The sequence below is a fragment of the Rhynchophorus ferrugineus genome, unplaced genomic scaffold (assembly GCF_030347505.1).
Source record: "Rhynchophorus ferrugineus isolate W39M unplaced genomic scaffold, kcgeb_rfMv2 rfM9, whole genome shotgun sequence".
In the NCBI taxonomy this organism is placed as follows: Eukaryota; Metazoa; Arthropoda; class Insecta; order Coleoptera; family Curculionidae; genus Rhynchophorus; species Rhynchophorus ferrugineus.
In genome coordinates, this window is record NW_027472588.1 from 29,566,252 (window position 1) to 29,585,869 (window position 19,618).

The 19,618-nt window shown below is 31.7% G+C and overlaps 1 protein-coding gene across 1 annotated transcript in view; it reads right to left on the reverse strand.

Annotated features, from left to right (window-relative positions):
- Positions 1-19,618, reverse strand: part of LOC143202626 (uncharacterized) — a 100,551-nt gene that overhangs the window by 42,441 nt on the left and 38,492 nt on the right. The gene's annotated exons all lie outside the window — the stretch shown is intronic.

Sequence of the window (19,618 nt, forward strand, 5' to 3'; positions counted from 1 at the left end):
ATACAAAACTTATTAATTAATAACATGTTCAGCCACTTTTGCTTTTAAAACCGCTATAATTCTTGAATGCTATCTTTTTATTATACCAAAACATCCGCCAATTGCTACAGTCATGTCGAAGATGGAAATCAAATCCTCACTCTTTTAATGTCCCACTGTGTTGAGGTTTGGCGATTGTACTGTCATCGTAATGATTTCATCATTGAGGATGTCTAGATATTCATTTGCAGTAATTCGGGCAGTGATGTGATGGAGAGGATCAGCTGAATGCCATGACATTGACACTAAACTCTTAACTGATCGCAAGCTTCTTTTGGAATTCTGCATACATAAACCCGGCTATTTGTAGGGAACAATGTAAATGATGATTCTTCGGACCATATCATATTATTTCAAACAAGTGTCCAGGTGTTATGATCCTTGCACCACTTTTGCAGCTTAGCGCTGGTTTTGGTTATAAGGGGTTTCGCAAAACTGATCAATAATGCATCTTGCATTATTTACACGGACGCAGTAAAATTGTACTATATTGTATGGTGTATCTTCTATCTAGCTAATTTAAGAGAACTATTTGGATCTTGATGATTCATACATTAATTAACTTTGACCTTTGGCAATTTTTTTGACCAGAATGAGAAGGTGCTTTATCTTGAAAGAATATGAACGTTTTTCCCTAAAGCGGACCTTTTTACTCTAGTTTTTGCTGCCAATTGATCGAAAATGTTACAATAACAATATACCTTTTACCGGTTTCGAGGTTATACCGAAAAAATATAATGATAATACCCACGTCTCATTCATAGTGATGAAAAGTGTGTTTCAGAGTAATTTTAATGGTTTTTCAATAAAAAAAAATGAAAATTGAAAATAATTATTTTAATTTAAAATAGTTTAATTTTAAAGTCACACCAGAATATTTTTTTCATTGTTAGCTCATGTAGCATCTAAGCAAATTAAGCTTAATTTAATGAAGTCAATCATTTTATTTAAGTGAAGTTTTTATTATGCTATTGTTAAAGATAAAATATTAAATAACAAATGTTTAATATTTTTTATGAATTGTCTTAAATTTTTTTAAAAATATTCTTTATAAAAGAATAAAAAAATAATTTTGAAAAATTTTTAGACACAAAAGCAAATCAAATAGGTTAAAAACGCTCGGTCTATTTGGTAATGGAGGAATGAACGTTTTCTGTTGTTTCCTTGATGACATTCAGCCTTTAGTTTCATGGTTATTAACGTTATTACTTTGAAATAATTGGTTTTGTGAATTTTTATTTCTAGATAAACGACAAACATCAAAACTAATTAAAGTTGATTATTAACACATTCCTTAAGTGTTTTGTTTTCACACATATACTACCGTGATCTAAAATAGCAGTATCATGATGTTTTTTATGAATTTCTCTTTATCGCCTAACTGCCAACAATTAACATTATTTCAATATTTTCCTATATAGTTCAGTTTTAGATATATTTACATTCGAGTTATAGTTATTTTAGAGGAGAATGACATTGTTTTTTTATTCAATAATTTTTTTTCTATTTTTTACTATTGAAACCGCAACTTGTAACGAAGCCAAGTGCAGTAAAATACCGCAATTACTCTACTGAAATAGTTATTTGTGGATCCTAGAGGTAACACCGGGTTTTAAGATATAAATAATAAATGAAGAAAGTACCATAGAAGACTATTGGAAATTTATAGGTTACTTGCTATTTTAAATATCAACATCCGATTAGAGTAAATGCAGTAAGTCAAGTACTTAAATTAGGAATATAAGAGAAAAAAGTGCCAATAATAAGCCAAATCGACCAAGTTGCAAGATAATATGGTCTTCTCTAATATGGTGTTCTTCAAAAACAAGAAAAATAACGGGTCAATTAAAAAGTCCCCGGCTTGACACATAGGTGGCGCTACTAGAATTAAATCCATATGTTTTTTAGTTAGTCATAATCTTCAAAAGATACGTGTATAAATTTGACACCTGTTGGATCGTTTGTTTAGGAAATATAACATTTTGAGTGAAGCAACTTTTGTTTTTGTGAAAAAAAATGGATAAAAAGCTTGCTAATAATGCTTTTTGAAGGGAAAAAATAAAGTTGAAGGAAAAACTTGGCTTGATGCCAAGTTTCGGGACATTGCCCCAGGAAAATTAACCATCAAGGATTGGGATGCTAAGTTAAGACGTGGTGAAATGAGCATCGAAGACGGTGAACGCAGTGGGCGTCCAAAGGAGGTTTTTACCGACGAAAACATTTAAAAAATTCAAAAAATGATTTGATGAATGACCGTAAATTGAAATTAAATGAAATAGCAGACACTCTAAAGATATCAACTGAACGTGTACATCATATTATTCACGAATATTTGGGTATGAGAAAGCTCTGTGCAAGGTGGGTGCCGCACGAGCTCACTTTTGACCAAAAACAACGACGAGTTGATGATTCGGAGCAATGTTTGAAGATGATAAAGTATAATAAACCCGAGTTTTTTCGTCGATATGTGACAATGGATGAAACATGGCTCCATCATTTTACTCCGAAGTCCAATCGACAGTCATCGGATTGGACTGCCCACAGTGAATCCACTCCAAAGCGTGAGAAAACGCAATAGTCGGCTGGCAAGGTTATGGCGTCTGTATTTTGGGATGCGCATGGAATAATTTTCATTAACTACCTTGAAAAAGGAACGACCATCAACAGCGACTATAACATAGCGTTATTGGACCGTTTGAAGGAAGAAATCGCCGAAAAACGGCCGAATTTGAAGAAAAAGAAGGTTCTACTTCACCAAGACAATGCACCGTGTCACAAGTCAGTGAAAACGATGGCAAAAATCCATGAATTGGGCTTCGATTTTCTTCCTCATCCACCGTATTCTCCAGATCTGGCCCCCAGTGGCTATTTCCTTTTCTTAGATACCAAAAGTATGCTCACTGGGAAGAAATTTTCGTCGAATGAAGAGATGATTGCCGAAATTGAGGCCTATTTTGAAGCAAAGGACAAATCGTACTACAAAAATTGTATCGAAAAGTTGGAGGGTCGCTATAATCAGTGTATCGTCCTTGAAGGGAATTATGCTGAATAAAAAAAGCTAATTTTGCTAAAAAAATTTGTTTTACTATGGTAGGTCGGGGACTTTTAAATTGACCTGTTATTACAATAAAAATTGAAACCAAACCCATCCGAACGCTTATGATGGACTGGATATTGAGATCTGTAAGCTTGAAGATTTCAAAATTTATGTTTAATGCTTCCAATAGAATCTTCTTCAATCCTTGAAGAGAAAAAGCTATTCGATTAAGACGCAACAATCAGTTCACCGCTAAGAAACATATTTAGAGACGTTGATTCCATTTCATTTTTGGAATTGTTTTTCGGGTTTTTGCGACGTCAGAGTAACTTTTCCAATGTCTGAGGAATTCTCGAACCATCTTGACTTTGTTTTGAACTACCTGGAGTTTCGCCATATCTTCAGAATTGATTAATTCAAACCAGGTGTTTGATCCGTATAATATTTCGGACTGATCAACAAACTGTAACGCAAAACTTTGATCATTGGACATAATTTGCTGTTTTTGCAGATCAGACAGGGTGAAGGGCGGAGGCGCCTCCGGAACCTTTATTAACTGCCTTATTTATATGGGTGGGCCATGAGAATGTCTCCATGTATTTGGGAGTTTTCCCACTCTCAACTGGTCAGCGCGAATGTCTCAATGACGATGGAAGATAACGACTTGGCTTTCCTGGGGGTTGATTTTCATCCTCTTAAATTTTAGCCACTTGACTGAAGTATTTAGTTCTATTTCTCTATATTTCTGTTTTTTTTTACATAATCTGTATTTTTTTCTTAGCGGTATCTACTAAACGTGCATTAACGAAGAAAGCTGTGTCTACTGTGTATTGCGCGGTTTCCACATCGTCTTCATGTGAATGTCCGTCATAAATAAATTGAACAAAGCTGTGACTAGTTGGGAACCTTGACGAACACTTGAAAGGGTTTTTCTGATTTTTATCTGAAACAACTATGTATTTTTATAATATTACCAATCGATTTGCAGTAGATAAATCAATAAAATTGTGACCATGAACAGCTTTTAAATGATAGTTCAATTGAATAGTAGGACACAATGGAGATATTCAGTACTACTCAAAGAACTAACAGTTACGCACGCCACTTGGTGCATTTCTGAGGATAATTTTGTTGATTTTTTACAAATATATATACATTAATTTTCAGTTTAACCTCGTACTATGACAAAAAAAAATTAACTAAATATTGCGAACTTATTGTCAAAGCCGAAATGTAGGCTCGTCACTTTCCCAATTTTTTTCTTAAAGCAAATTGCGGCATCATCAGTCGACCATCAAATATAAGATTGTAGCCGAAATAATTATAGTGTTTTAAAACGTTTGCCATCAAAAATGAACTGTTCTTTTTTTATTATCAACCAAAAAAAAAGTGTAACGGTACAAAACAGTTACTATATAATTGAATTCCCATTGACGAGAAACGTATAAAAATCGGAGACGTGCGATTTACCCAGGAAGCAACTTCTTGAGTGATTTCGGCCAGACAACTGTTTTGTTGTTTTGATGGTTAGAAATAATAATGACCTATATATTTTTTTATACATGTCAATGTAGAGAGGCTTCAATAGGAGGCACGCCATAGACTAGATTGTATCGATCAATTAAATTATTTAGATATGTTTGATAAGTTTGCAAAAAATTAATATGTTTCCTGTTATTAATGTTTGAATTGAAAATATTAATGACATTAATAGGCTAATATAACTGGATATATAATGATATAATTCGTTGCCTGAAAACCAGCAGGGTTGACCTGTAGAATGGAATTTTAATATAAGGACTGTTAATTATTTTGAGGGATATTTTTGTCGTTTCAAACTTTTATTTTAATATATATTTTATTTCATATAAAATTATTTTTCATCTCTAACTAGCGTTTTCCCTCATATTTCTATAGTATTTTCACCTCTTAAGGACGACAATTTGTTTTTCGTCTGGTTTTCGGATGTTTTATAGTCGACTGGTTTTCGGATATTTTATAGAATTTCGAATTGTTGTTTTGAAAAAAACAAAATGATACATTTATTGCACGATTGATTATCCTGTTTCTACTTGATTTCCTGATAAAAAAGTTCGAACATAAGTATTGAAAGCTTAATACAAAAGAATGATGTAAGGAATATTGAAAGCCTACATAAAATCTCATCAAAAATGTAGACACTCTGAGAATAAGTTCATCCCGGAGCTACTTGGTAGTCTTCTGCCAGCAGCTACCAGTTTTCATTAGTTCTATAACAATCCTCTCGACGCCTTAATCCATATTTGCGGAATTGTGTATATCAGTAATATAACAGGTCAATTGAAAAGTCCTCGGCCTGACACTGACTTAGATGGAGCTACTAGAATCCATATGTTTTTTAGTTAGCCTCAACCCTAAAAAGATGCGTGTATAAATTTGTCCGCTGACGGATCATTAGTTTGTGAATTATAGTATTTTGAGTGAAGCAATTTGTGAATTGTGAAAAAAATGGATAAAAAAAATTTCGCGTGCAGATAGAATACAGCTTTTTGAAGGAAACAGTTGAAGCAAAAATTTGGCTTGATGCCGAGTTTCCGGACACTGCTTCAGGAAAATCAACCATCTAAGATTGGTATTCTAAGTTTAGACGTGGTGAAATGAGCACCGAAGACGGTGAACGCAGTGGACGCCCAAAAGAGGTTGTTACCGACGAAAACATGAAAAAAATCCACAAAATAATTTTGAATGGTTATGGCGTCTGTATTTTGGGATGCGCATGGAATAATTTTCATTGACTACCTTGAAAAAGGAAGGACCATCGACAGCGACTATTACATAGCGTTATTGGACCGTTTGAAAGACGAAATTGCCGAAAAACGACCGCATTTGAAGACAAAGAAAGTGCTGCTTCACCAAGACAATGCACCGTGTCACAAGTCAGTGAAAACGATGGCAAAAATCCATGAATTGGGCATCAAATTGCTTCCTCACCCAGCGGATTCTCCAGATTTGGCACCGATTATTTCCTGTTCTCAGATCTCAAAAAAAATCTCGATGAGAACAAATTTTCGTCGAATGCAGAGGTGATCGCCGAAACTGAGGACAAATCGTACTACAAATATGGTATCGAAAAGTTGGAAGGTCGCTATAATCAGTGTATCACTCTTGAAGGGAATTATGTTGAATAAAAAAAAACTAATTTTGCCAAAAAAATGTGATTTACTATGGGAGGCCGGGGACTTTTCAATTGACCTGCTACTAACAAATAATTACAACTAGGATATTTTTCACTGAATCATTTAGTGTTTACATAGCAACACCAGATGATTTTTTTCGATTAGGACGTCTAATGACATTATGCACATTTATAAGTTCGAACGATTTCATGTTGACGTGCTTCTGGGATCTTTGATTGAAAACTGTAAATTTTCTGTGCCCATGACCATCTCAATTTTTCCTGTAATCTTTGAATCACTTGGATATTGGACACGCTGGCTCAGCCCCACAGCTGAATGATTATTGATGTTGAGTTTGTCGCCTTTCTTTTTATATGCTCCTTCCAACTGAGATTGACATCCAGGGCCATACCAGGATAATTTAATTTGTTGCATTGCATATTATGGCGTGATCCTCTTATTTGTGAAATCTATGTGTGTCGATTTTGATTAATTTAATTTAGTTTTTGAGTTGAACTCTCTGCATTTTCTACTACTGCTACTATTGTCATATCATATAAAGCATAAAAAGCATAAAAACAAAGTATAAAAGCTTTTACTAAAAAAGTTAGTTTTTACTTCATTTTGACAAATTTACTCTAATTTTTTTACATTTGTTATAAAACAAATGGCCAATAGTAATTGTTGTTAACATTTAATTTTTTCTTTGGTTTTTTATTAGTTGGTTGTAGTTTATTTACACATTCTAAACCGTTGAGAGATATGGAAATGGAAAAAAATGAGACATGTTTTATTTGAATTTATGACAGCTATCATCTTTGTTGTTCATGTGTAATTTTCTTCAGAGTTTCAAAGGTTTCCTTTGTTTTCCCTTACAAAAACTAAATCTAACGCAAAACCTTTACAAGTTGGTGTAGCTAATATGGATTATAACAATAATTACCAATTTTCACAAACTAAAATTAGAGCTAGTCCGTATATCTTATCGAGATTTTTGAATGACATTTTTATTGTTGGGCAGTGTTATGTTATCCATCTATATTGTTCAATATTTAATATGTTAAAACATGCTACAAACTCGATATAATCTGCATGAAATTAGATCGATCTAAAGTGATTTCAGTTTGGGTGGAGCATTTGGTGGAATATAAATTATTTATATGTTATTATAGAAGATAGATTAGATGCTCTTTTGCCATGGCGATTTGAAGAATCTAATTTTAAGAAATCTTTCCGTTTATTGTGTCTTGCAACAATAAGTAATATATTTTGCTTAGAATTTCATGATTTAATAGGCTTAAAATTAAAAACGATTAGCGCATAGAACATTAAAAACTGTTTTTATTCTTATATATTTTTATATATTATATATCTTTTATATTTTTTTCTGTTTTCTCAAAAAATACTTAATAGATTCATCCTAAGGTTTTTTGCTTCAACAGTAATCTTATCATTACAACCAATTATTTTTGTCAATTAATTGATTAATAATTAAAATATTAAAACAACAGCAAATTTAAACAGTTTGGTCTAAACAAACGAATTATTTCAATGAGTTTTATTAAGTGTTTGTATGTATTTTAATAATTTCTTTAATTTAAAAAGACACCATATATATGATTTAAAATTAATTTTAACCGTGTCGAAAGAACGATGTTCTAATGTACTTCTTCAGTATTTCGTAACCGTGTATTAGCCGCAGTTATGTTGAAGTAGTTATGTTACTTCAGATGTAGATGCAGGGTGCTATCAGAATTTCTCATTTGAGCTTCACGATGTATCTATCTTTTACAATTTGTGTAACGTTCGACGTTGTGTTATGTATGACTCTTGTCTGTTGCTCGTTTTTACACAATATATCATTCAGTTTATTCTATTGTTCACCATACGCTCAGCATAAGGTATTGCTATGAATATTTTGCTTCGGCGTCGATGTGAATGACTCTCCTGGACTAACTTATGACTTGGTATTGTTGAAGAAACCCTTTTCCTGGTTTGCCTGACATGCAATGAAACCGCGATTTTGAAACGTTTAGAAATGTTATTCGTGTTATAGTAAATTCCATCGCATGTAAACAGTTAATGAATTAACTGCTAAGATGGCCGAAAGTACTTTGGGATCTTAAGATATGTTTTTTTTTGTGATAAGTTTTGCAATTCATTTTCTTCGAATATTTTTCCAATTAGGGTTGTTTTAAAAGAACAGCGAATGGAACGGATTACCATTTTTTAGCTAAGTACATCTTATATTAGATATGTTTAGTACATTCTTAATTTATCACTACTGTTCTGTTGTACTTTCATTAATAAACAAGCAAGGCGAGTACGGAATTAATACATCAGTATGTATTTCCCAAATTAAAATAAGTACTAGAATACACTTATACAATATATAAGTTCGTATGGTCTGGTTCGCTTCAATCTTCTGATTTCCTGAATGTTGTCCAGTAAATGTATTACATCCAGGTTGCTGTAATTTAGCAACCTTATATCATGTTTTCAGGCGAAATCTTGGATCACTTCGTGATCACCATTTGATTTCGAGGTCATCGTGCAGCTCTTTGTTGATTACATAGCGATAAACATTGGTAATTAATCGTAGAAATTTAATTTTGGTTGCGTTGGATTACGAGTTGGTTTGATGTCTTAGTGCAGCCCACTATTTACACCCCATTGGTTCAAATTGGCTTTATTATTGACTGATAAACCAATCTCTTTGATTTTAGGTCAAGTTGAGAGTATCTTCCGACCAACCAGTAGAGTTGCTTGACTTTGAATGTAATTTGCTCCGCTTTTTGTGTAACATGATTTTTCCTGTTTAACCCACCCCATCGAGATATGTATGTATGAGAGAGAGGTATGTATGTACCTAGGTATGTAGCTTATTTTGTTTAAGGAATCGAGCATCCGTTATGTGATTTAATGAAGTTTTTGTCATTTTGCCGCAACACAAAACTAACATGGACGGATTTGCAACTATTAAACTGTATTTTCCAGTCTTTAGATCATTTGTAGATCTTGTTGACTGCTACTTGTACTTTTGCTACAGCCTTAGGCAGAAATATATCTTTTGTCATGATAACAGTGTCGTCGGCAAATGTTCCAAGTATTGTTTCTTTTGTTGTTAGGATACCAGCGATATAAAGAAGATACAGGAATGGTCTCAAGACACTACACTGTTGAACTCCAGTCAAAATAGGTTTAAGTGTTGAGAATGCCACTTTATGCGAGACTCTATTTTTTTTGTATCGATGTATCGATTTTAATAATTGGGTTAGGTTGTTTAACAGTTGATTAGATTGATATTTCGCATATTCAACAATAAATATTTGCTGATCAAAATAAATACAGCACCTAATAATATTAAGGACCTAGGAAAATGAGAAAATATAAAATTTGCTTGTTGCTTTTTATATGTAAATAAGACCGGTTAATATTTTCTGTTAATGTTTTCAATAGAAACATTACATCTGTATTGGTCTTGATCATAATAAAACACATAAAAATATAATTCCTCAAAATTACGCCATAAAAATGAAGTACAGTGCCAATAAAATTGGAAACAATTAAATTAACTCCACTTCGATAGAGAACAAAGACTGTCGACTCGGTTCTCTTATTCTCTAAACTTTTTGCCGTCAGTTTTTTTTCATCGTGAGGTCTCCGCTACTGAACGGACGTGATAACAATAAAAGAAATCTGAGACACGCACGTACATTATTGTTCGTAATCGTTGTGGTACGTAGCCAGCGAAAAATACCATCCACAACGATAAAAACCGAAAAAATTTCGTGCCAAGCATAGGTACAGCCCGAATTAGGTGGTCGACGTGTAACGCGGTACCGTTTTATGCTAATAATCCATTTCGAAAATAAATCCATATCCCTGAACAATTGAACAAGATTGTAGCAATTGATCTGTTATGCTAATGGTGAGGTATTTGTTATTCAAATCGAAGAACAGAACGGTTTATGCAGAGAAAAAGAAAAGGTGTCTGGGCAGAGATATTATTAGGCAGGTTTGGATTGTCATCGCTTCTGACAAAACAAGTTTCAAAACAATGATGAGACATTGATGTTTTTAAGTGACTGAAACCCACATGCATTTTTGTTCGGGATTGGTCAGTAGTTTCTTAATATTTGAAAATCCTCCTCCTTCAGCTCAATATTTGCGAGTTCTATTTAAACAACTGGGTGGGCTACAGAAGTTAAACGGAATACGGAACGGAAACGGAAATATAGTTTTTATTATAATAGGTTTAATGTAAGAAAGTAAATTGTCCAATAATTGAAGTAATTAAAAATTGTACGTGAAAACTAGAGAAAATGAGTTGTGCTGAGCTGTAACGACGAGAGAACTGGTAAATAGTATGTATGTGCACGTCTACTCGAAAGTAGCCTAGTGCCTTGTACGCAAAACATTACAGAAGCATAACTCAACAGAAGAAACTGCAACAACAAGAAACTAAAAACCTGTACAAAATTAATATACCACAGATACTAATTGAGATAGATAAAAAATTCGTGAAGACGGTATTAGGAAAATTTATATGAATAATATAAGTAACGTGCGTGTGCATAGGTTCGGGAAAGACTGGATAAATACACACGTAACAGTGTGCACATTATTGAGAAACATAAGAACATTCAACGTATAACATTGACAAGCTTGCAATTGATTGCAACAAAATTGCTCTAGCGTTATTTTTTTTGCAAAAAATATATTATGTACGAGAAGAAATGGAGTACTGTAACTCTTTTGCAGATGATATGTGTTTAGTGAAACCTAGTGTCATAAAAGACTGTAGTTAGTTGACGAAATGCTGGAGGAGTTTCCCATGGAGGAATAAGATATATTTGTTTTTAAACAAGCTGAGTATACAAACCACATATGCAACAATATTTCGTCAAGTTTTTTTAATTTAATATTTAAAATCTAATAGAACTGACGTTAACTTTAATCTCATAGCCGAACTTTTTCCTGGACGTTTATTTTAGCAACCCAAAATGTTTTAAAGATATGCTATCCGATTTGCACGTGTGTATTTTAGAAATATGGAGTTATATTTATCTTGGACACAAAAACAAATAATGCATAAAAAAAGTTAATGGCCGATATAATTATGCGAGATATACCACTATTTAGCTATTATTTAACTCAAGCTCTGCCATGATAAGGCTATTTCAACAGATATCTTCATAAACGGAATACGAACACTATTAGTACTTACATATATTGTGAGGAGAATGGTTAGGGCTGCTTTGAAGACTGTTTAAATGCCTTCGTGCTTCAGTTTCCGGAATATTTAACATATATCACAGGTCTAACAAATACTGGAATGACGTATATGTAATAGCGCATCTGTGATGATAGTTTTAAAGAAATACAGTGCAGCATAAGAAAGTCTAGAATATCATATGAAATAATATTGCTAGAGAGAGGTTTTAAATGCCTTATTTCTTTATATCGCATTATATTTATATTGCAGTATATGTATTGCTATTGTAGATGATAGGATGTAGTATTAGATAAAGGCTGTCAGCAAATAAAGAAGAAATATTTCCAGTTCTCCAGAAAGATGCCGAAATATAAGCTCGAAAATATTCTGTAAATTAATGATGCATTTGTTTAGTTGTTTGCAATTAACTACAATCATAAGTTATTAGTGGACAATAAGAGAAACATTTGTATAAGAAGAAAACGCAATGCTTTCAACATTTTATTTTTTATCGTAAAAAAGGTAAATATATTCTGATAAAGTTTCATTTCACCATTGGCTTTCTGATTGTATTTTAGGAATAAATGAAGAATTGTACTGTTTTTTGAGCAGAAATATTAATGTAAACATATTGTATCAGAAGAAGTGAATAGAAATCATTAGGCCTGAATCAGGCTTATATTAATTGTAAATCATTAATATAATAATACTTAGATATTATGAAATAATGTCAAAATTATATAAATGAGTAATTTGCTAGGAAAAGTTAGTTGTAATACTATTTTACATTATTTACTCCATACAAGTTTAGTTTCGTTTGAATATTTTAATTCATATTAAATTATTTCGTTTATGCCTGATTGTGATTATTGAAATAAAATTATTCAAATTGAAGCAAATCTTATATATACATTTCAAAAATATCAAACTGTACAAATAATACAAGTGTCCTTTATGTCACTGAGAATGATATATTATACTATTATAAATGCATGTTTTTTTTAATCTGATATAGTTGCGTTGAACAAGTCTTGCCTAATTTTTTTCGGTCAATTTACTAAATTTCAGCAACCTTAGATACAAATCTGTTTGCGGTACAACTATCGTGCGTATTACGTGGGTTTCCAGTCGAATTTTATTTCCTCCCCCCCCCCTATTTATTTATGTTTTTCATAAGTATATTTTTTATGTATTCTCTTTCCCAATACTCATGGTAATATTCATACGTTTGAAAGTTTGAGTAATTTTAGTACTAGTGATTCGTCTAATATAATTTTATTATCAATTGCAGTACAAGAATTTGTCATGCCACAACAATTCTTTGAATATGAAAAGTACTCCGAAGAAGATATTGTAGTTTTTTATAATGAATTATCTGCAAAATTCTAAGATGTTTCATTTTATGTTATTCATGTAGAAGAACGGAGTGGCGTGACTGTGAAATTGTTCAGATTTTCCAATTTATTGTCTTCACAGGGATAATTGACTTGGAGGAAGATATTTGGCTGCAAATATATAAAACTGATGAAACACTCACTGAAGAATATTGGGATTAATATAGTTTTCTTTAGTGCGCATTATGCATTTTTTGTTACGGATAATAAATCCTTTCAACAGTATCTGGACTTGATTTCAGATTAGCTAGTAACTCCTAACTGTGTCAATAATATTCCCAATGTTGGTAATCCCCAAAAGGTGATTACTCGTCAAAGATAATATTTATGACATCAGATGCAAACCAGTGAAGCAATCGTTTAATTATTAATGCATTATTTTTGTATAGTTTCAGAGAGCCTATATAAACCAACCAAGCAATATTTCTATTATTTTAGTATAGTTTCATACTGAACATGGATACTTGTTAGCGGTAGTTATAAAATAATAAAGAAAATGTATACACTGGTGCCATCTCTTTGATTTCTCATATATGTATCCTGAAAAATATCTTGTAATTAATTTATGACTAATTTACACATTACCCAGTTGTGTGAAAAAGGTAAAGTGCTTAGTTATTGCCATGTGTCATCTTAAATCATCATAACATTTAAATACATTGACTGCTAACTATTGAATTTTTTATATTAGGTTATCGACTAATAATTTTTGAAGCTATCTAAAGAGCAATTAAATTTTACTTTAATATATAAAAATATTATGGAAAATTGAATTCTTCTTATAACAAGTTAATCGACATGTTAGTGCAACGTAATGGGCTTGGTTTTAATTCTAGTAGCGCCATCTATGTGTCAGTTCGGGGACTTTTCAATTGACCTTATATTTTCAGTAATTTGTTTGTTAATGTGTTTTTATTACCTAATAACAATGCAAAGTTGTTGACCATCAATAATATATAGATGCAATATGAGTTATAAAAAATATAAGTTTAAAAAAATATCTTAAATTACTAACCTTACATTAAAAATTAAATCAAAACCAAAATTACGAGCATTTACGAGTTGCAGCATTTATGTAGCAAATAAAAATCGTAGCTAGTGGTACTGCTATCTCTAAGTGCTTGTTTCAAGCTTTTTTGGCGCCCATGTAGTCTCATTTTTTTCTTGTTCATTACCTATATGCTTTATCATACAAATTTATTTAAAAGTTTTCTGCTTTTAGCAGTAATTACTGTTAATTAAATACCACTTAAAAGCAAATATAATACAATATTGATACATAAATATCATATAATATTGAATATATTGAGTGTTAAAATACGCTCAAGTTGTTCTTGTTATTTCACAGCAACCGACTTGCTTGTTGATCAACTGACACAAAATACAAATGAAACGATTGAAACGATGGGTTCACGTTGACGTTGAGAAATAAAAATTAAATGTCACTTAAAATTCGTCACAAATTAACCACAATGACAAGAACACAATCATAATATTACTTTAAAAATATTTTGGGGTCATCGTTATTCGATAAACTTCGAATTTAGATTGGAATTAACAACGTCAGCGAGTATTGGTTATTCTTGATTATATTATTTTATAGGTTTTTTATCAGGTGATAATAAATTAATAATTTAAAATTTTACGATATATATTTCAGATGATTTTTAATGAATAATTAACATCAATATAATTAATAACCCACCGTTCTTGAATTTATGACTTAATATCCAGATTAATTATATTTAATTAGTAATAGATTTCAAAAATCATTCAATTTTACAAGTTTTTATATTTTGGTTCGATTTAATCTTCTGATTTTCTTGTTGTTGTCTAGCAGTTGATGTGATTTAGTAACCATCTTTCATATTTTATAGAAAATTTTTAATAAATTCAATTACAACGAGATCAATTTCGTTTTTTAATATGTACGATATTTGTAACTAGTTTTGGGTGTTATCTTGCCTCCTAAGGATTTTTAATGAATTAAACAAGTTGCTGTTATAACTGTTCATCCTTATATTGCCGCATATGTTCAGTATTATGATTGAAAACTGTTTTAACAGCTTTTATGTGCTTTTTATACTTATATCCAAAAGGTTAATAAATCCAATAGTTAAAGGTTTTCAATATTATGTATTTGTATACATTTAGTATCAGCGATATTCGCGAAAATACGAAGTATTAATGTATATAACTGTTAAACAATCCAATCTAACTATTGAATTCAATAATATTGATATTTCTATACATAAAATAACAATTTTCTATTTTTCATCACTAAAATATTCGGTGTATACAGATGCAATTGATTTTCTACAATCCTGACTATTGTTGTCTATAGCCATCAAAGACCTTTTCAAACTTATGATGATGCTGCTCCATTATATCAAAATTGTCTGCTTTGGATTCAACGATTTAAAAATCGTGACTTCTGAAGGACCAAAGAAGTTCGAAGATAATCAATTGCAAGGCTTATTGGATAAAAATCTAGCTTAAGCTACCAAAGAATTTTCAAACTGTTTGGGAGTTCATGAATCAACTGTTTCAGAATCATGAATTAAAGATAATGAATTTTATATAAATGAGAAGATGTAAAAAGAGGATACGAATTGACTGAAAAAGTGCAATAATTATGGGTTAGTCTATGAGTGCGAAATACGAAGTACGACCGTTATATAAAGTCTTGCTGAGCATCTATCGACTTGAATTGCACAATTTGAATGGCATATTGTGGCAAACATACCAACAATAGCGATTAACAGACATGTGGCATACTAAAGTGAAATAAAATACTTTTAACAAAAAAATTGAAACGACTTCAACGAACAGTGTTGACGAAGTTAACAAGTCGGTGCCGAACCCAAACAGTTATATTAATTTAAATTTCTTTTGTTGGTAAATTAAATTTTTGTATGTCGCAAATTTATATTATTATTTTTGTATTGTTTCAAATATCTGATTATTTAATATAAAAATCTGTGAAAACTTTTTACGCGTCTTTGGAATTTCAGCGTTGCTCTCGATTTCCCCCTTTCCCCCCAACAGATCGTGATTTGGTTCCAATGGGACTGACTACCTCGTAAGTGCACTCTTTCGTATGAAAAAATAATTTTGAAAATCGGAACATTATTTGATGGATCATTACAAAAAATATACAGACGAACATAGAACATCCTCCTTTTTCGAAGTCGGTTAATAAATGCCTTCTTAAGGCGAAATAATGGTTAAAGCAAGGGCAAACATTTAATACTTTATGTTCGCAACTATTTCTGGAAATTATCATTTCTTACTTTCCAATTTCTTGTTCTCCAAGTTATTTTAACGAGTTAAACAAGTTTATCAAGTTATTATCGGTAATGTCCACCAGCAATAATTGAAGACAGTTTTAAGAGCTCATAAATGTTGGTGTAATAATAACATAATATGTGTGATATTGTATATAGCATAATTTAAGCGCGCCGTTTCCAGCTAAATCCGATGTTTCAAAAATGTTAAAAGCTATTTTTACGCCTTTAATTTTTGATGATTGTTTTTCATGTTTTAAATTCACATTAAAAACCCTGACGTTAGTTCTAGTATGTTATAATAGGTAGAGTGCTCTTATTGCGGATCCAGTTTTTAAAAATGAATTGAAAAAATGAAATTTTTTATAATAAAAGATTATTTGTATTCTTATCGACTAAATGATTTATTTTTGTCTTTAGCAAGCCTTTGAAAGTTTCGCTGAACGCATAATTTATTCAATTATTGTAATCAGTGTTTTGATGGATTTGAATCTAATAATAGATATGCTTTCATATCGTGTTATTCAGATGGACATATACAGATCTGGGTAGAACTTATATGAATGACAATGAACAATCATTTTTAAATGAGAAATCTTATGAATATGAATCAAACCCGATCTTGTTATTGTTAAATTGGGCGTAGGGACATTTCCATAGGTCGCTGAAACCAAAAAGAATAACAAACAGATTTAGATTAAACGGGCATCACTTTCCTGGTACATAACTGTTAACATAGTGACCCGGGTACTACACCGACAACGAAAATTGAAACGGTACTTGTCAGTTACGCATTCCGGTCTTTGTTTCGTCGTTTATTGTTATTCTGCGACAGTTTTCGGTCTACAAACCTTTTTTTTATTCGTTCCTCCTACGGGTGCGCCTATTGTTTGTAATTCATAGGTGTAGTAATGCGGTTTTTACTCGCTAATCATATATTAGGTTCGGTAGAGAAGAAATGGTGATGGATTATTGACATTTCATTATGAAATTGTCTCATTATGTATTAAACTAAATTCTGAGAGATAGGTGTCACCTCTGGTGAGATATCCATATAACCACAGTGGAATTGGAAGATTGATAAGTTTCTGCATCTGGGGGAGATTCCACCAATCACCAATCGTAAAACATAAAAAAATCGACAAAAGAGTTTTGGGAAATCTTAAAGTAAAAATTCGTGAGATAACAGACACTTTAAATATATTAAAACATATTGTGTTTACAATGGTATACGAAGAAGATATTTTAATATTTGCATTAGACACGCAATTTTAATTACAAATTTATACTACTTTTGATTTGTGCTTGGATCAATTTATAAGCAATATAAGTAATAGTAACTGTTATATGCTTTCTATAAGATCATGTGGCTTGGTTCGTTTCAATCTGAATTCTGATTTCCTGCATGTTGTCCAGAAGCTCTCTTGGTTCCACCTTGGTGTGATTTAATAGCTTCCTTCCATATTTTGTATTTTTATTTTTTTTTTCTTTCACATTTTTATAGCCAAATCTTGGATACATTCATGAATCCATTAGGTTTAGAGGTCATCGTGCTGTTCTTCGTTCGGCTTGTAACGTATTTTACACTAGACATGTGGCCATAAGCAATGGTAATTAATCGAAGAATGTTGTTTCTACAATATTGCTTTATTTTTGCAGAATTTTTGCAGCCTTATATTTGTACCCCATAGGCCCAAATAGTTATAATCTTAAATGTTATTGGCTAATAAATCAATCTCTTTAATCTTAGGTCAAATTGGTAGTATCTTTCGACAAACCAGTACCAGTTGTTGTTGAGTCTAACCTGGGTTTTTCTCTAACATGATCTGTAACCAAATTTAATCCACTATCAAGTTGGATTATGAGGTATTTTGATGATTCTGCTCGTGGATTAGATATTTCTCAAATTATGTAATGACGTATTTGCCCTTTGTTCGCAAATTTTATATGAGAGTGTATACATCTAAATCAAAAAGATCATGTACTGAGTGGATCAAAAACGAAATCTGATCTAGATTATACTTCTGTTTTTGAGTTTTACTTTTCACTATTTTATTTATTGATATGAACATTTGACAACCATTCTAGTCGTTCCATAGGAAACTGCTCATGCGCATTTACTCTAAACTAGATTAATAGATTTCACAGCCACGTCTTGTTGTTTACGAGAGTTGTGGTCAGGAAGTATTTTTTAATTTATGAGGTTAATTTTATGTTTGTAAAAGCTTGTTGATGTAATATAATTATTTATTATTTAATAAGAAAAATTATCAGTACATGGTACGAAAGTAAGTATATAAGGTATGAGCCCACGTTAAGCAGTAAGCCCAGTCTAGATAAAGGCTAGTTGGTAAGAACGAGACTTTATAATATTTAAAAGAAAGACAATAATTGATAAGAAATGACAAAAAATAGAACATATGTACTGAAATTGTAAAGTTACACATATTTATTATATATTCTTCCAGTGAAATATATCATCCAGTCACCCCTCTTTTCTGATTAATATTTTCCCTACCAATAACGCGTAATGTAAAGCTTTCATTGGAGGCCAATTACGCTTCAGCGCGTTATATGTGCGGTGGTCCTTCTAAGCCTTGTATTTAGTTTGGCATTAGCATTGTGCACGTACAATGCCTATACACATTGTCTGAAGACACCATCTGAGTCATATAAGTGCTTGGTTTCGATTTTTTCTTTTTGATTCATATATATTCCTCTCGTCCTAAAAGTGTAAAAATATATGTGAAACGAGCCCTAACTTTACAATAAATATTCAGACAAACGTATTCCAATTTACGACTTGCGTTTGTGTATCCTAAAAAGGTTACTAAAGGCTCCGTCCAAACCTACTTCCAGAGCGGTTATCAGCGAACAGGTTTTGAAAATACGAGAAGAGAAGAAAGCAGGAAAGGTAATGAGAAAGCAATGTAAAAATTGTTATTTGCAAAAAAAAAGAAAAGGCACTATTTATGTATGCAGTACATGTTCTGGATATCCTGGTAACTGTTTAAACTGCGCAAAAATTAGTCATGAGTGAGTTTTAGTGAAAATTTGTATTAGCTTGTGGTCGTTCATTTATTTCTATTGACTTCTCAATTTATTTGAATATATATTTTGTTTGTCTGTGTATATATATATATATATATATATATATATATATATATATATATATATATATATATATATACTAGCGATCCGCCCCGGCTTCGCACGGGTGCAATGCTGATACTAAATTAAATACACTACAGAAAAAATATGAACGTTGTATATAAAAACATAGCGGCCCGCTCCGACTTTGCACGGGCATAAAATATATATGACTATGCCACTCAATGATTAAAGTCTCCATGATTAAATGATCCAGTATTTTTGGTTCATTCATTACTGCCCTTGGCCTGCACGCATTAAATTTGGAGTAAAACAATTCCTCTTCCCCTATACTTACTATGAAGATTTCCTGCTATCTTTGGAATATCTAAATTCAT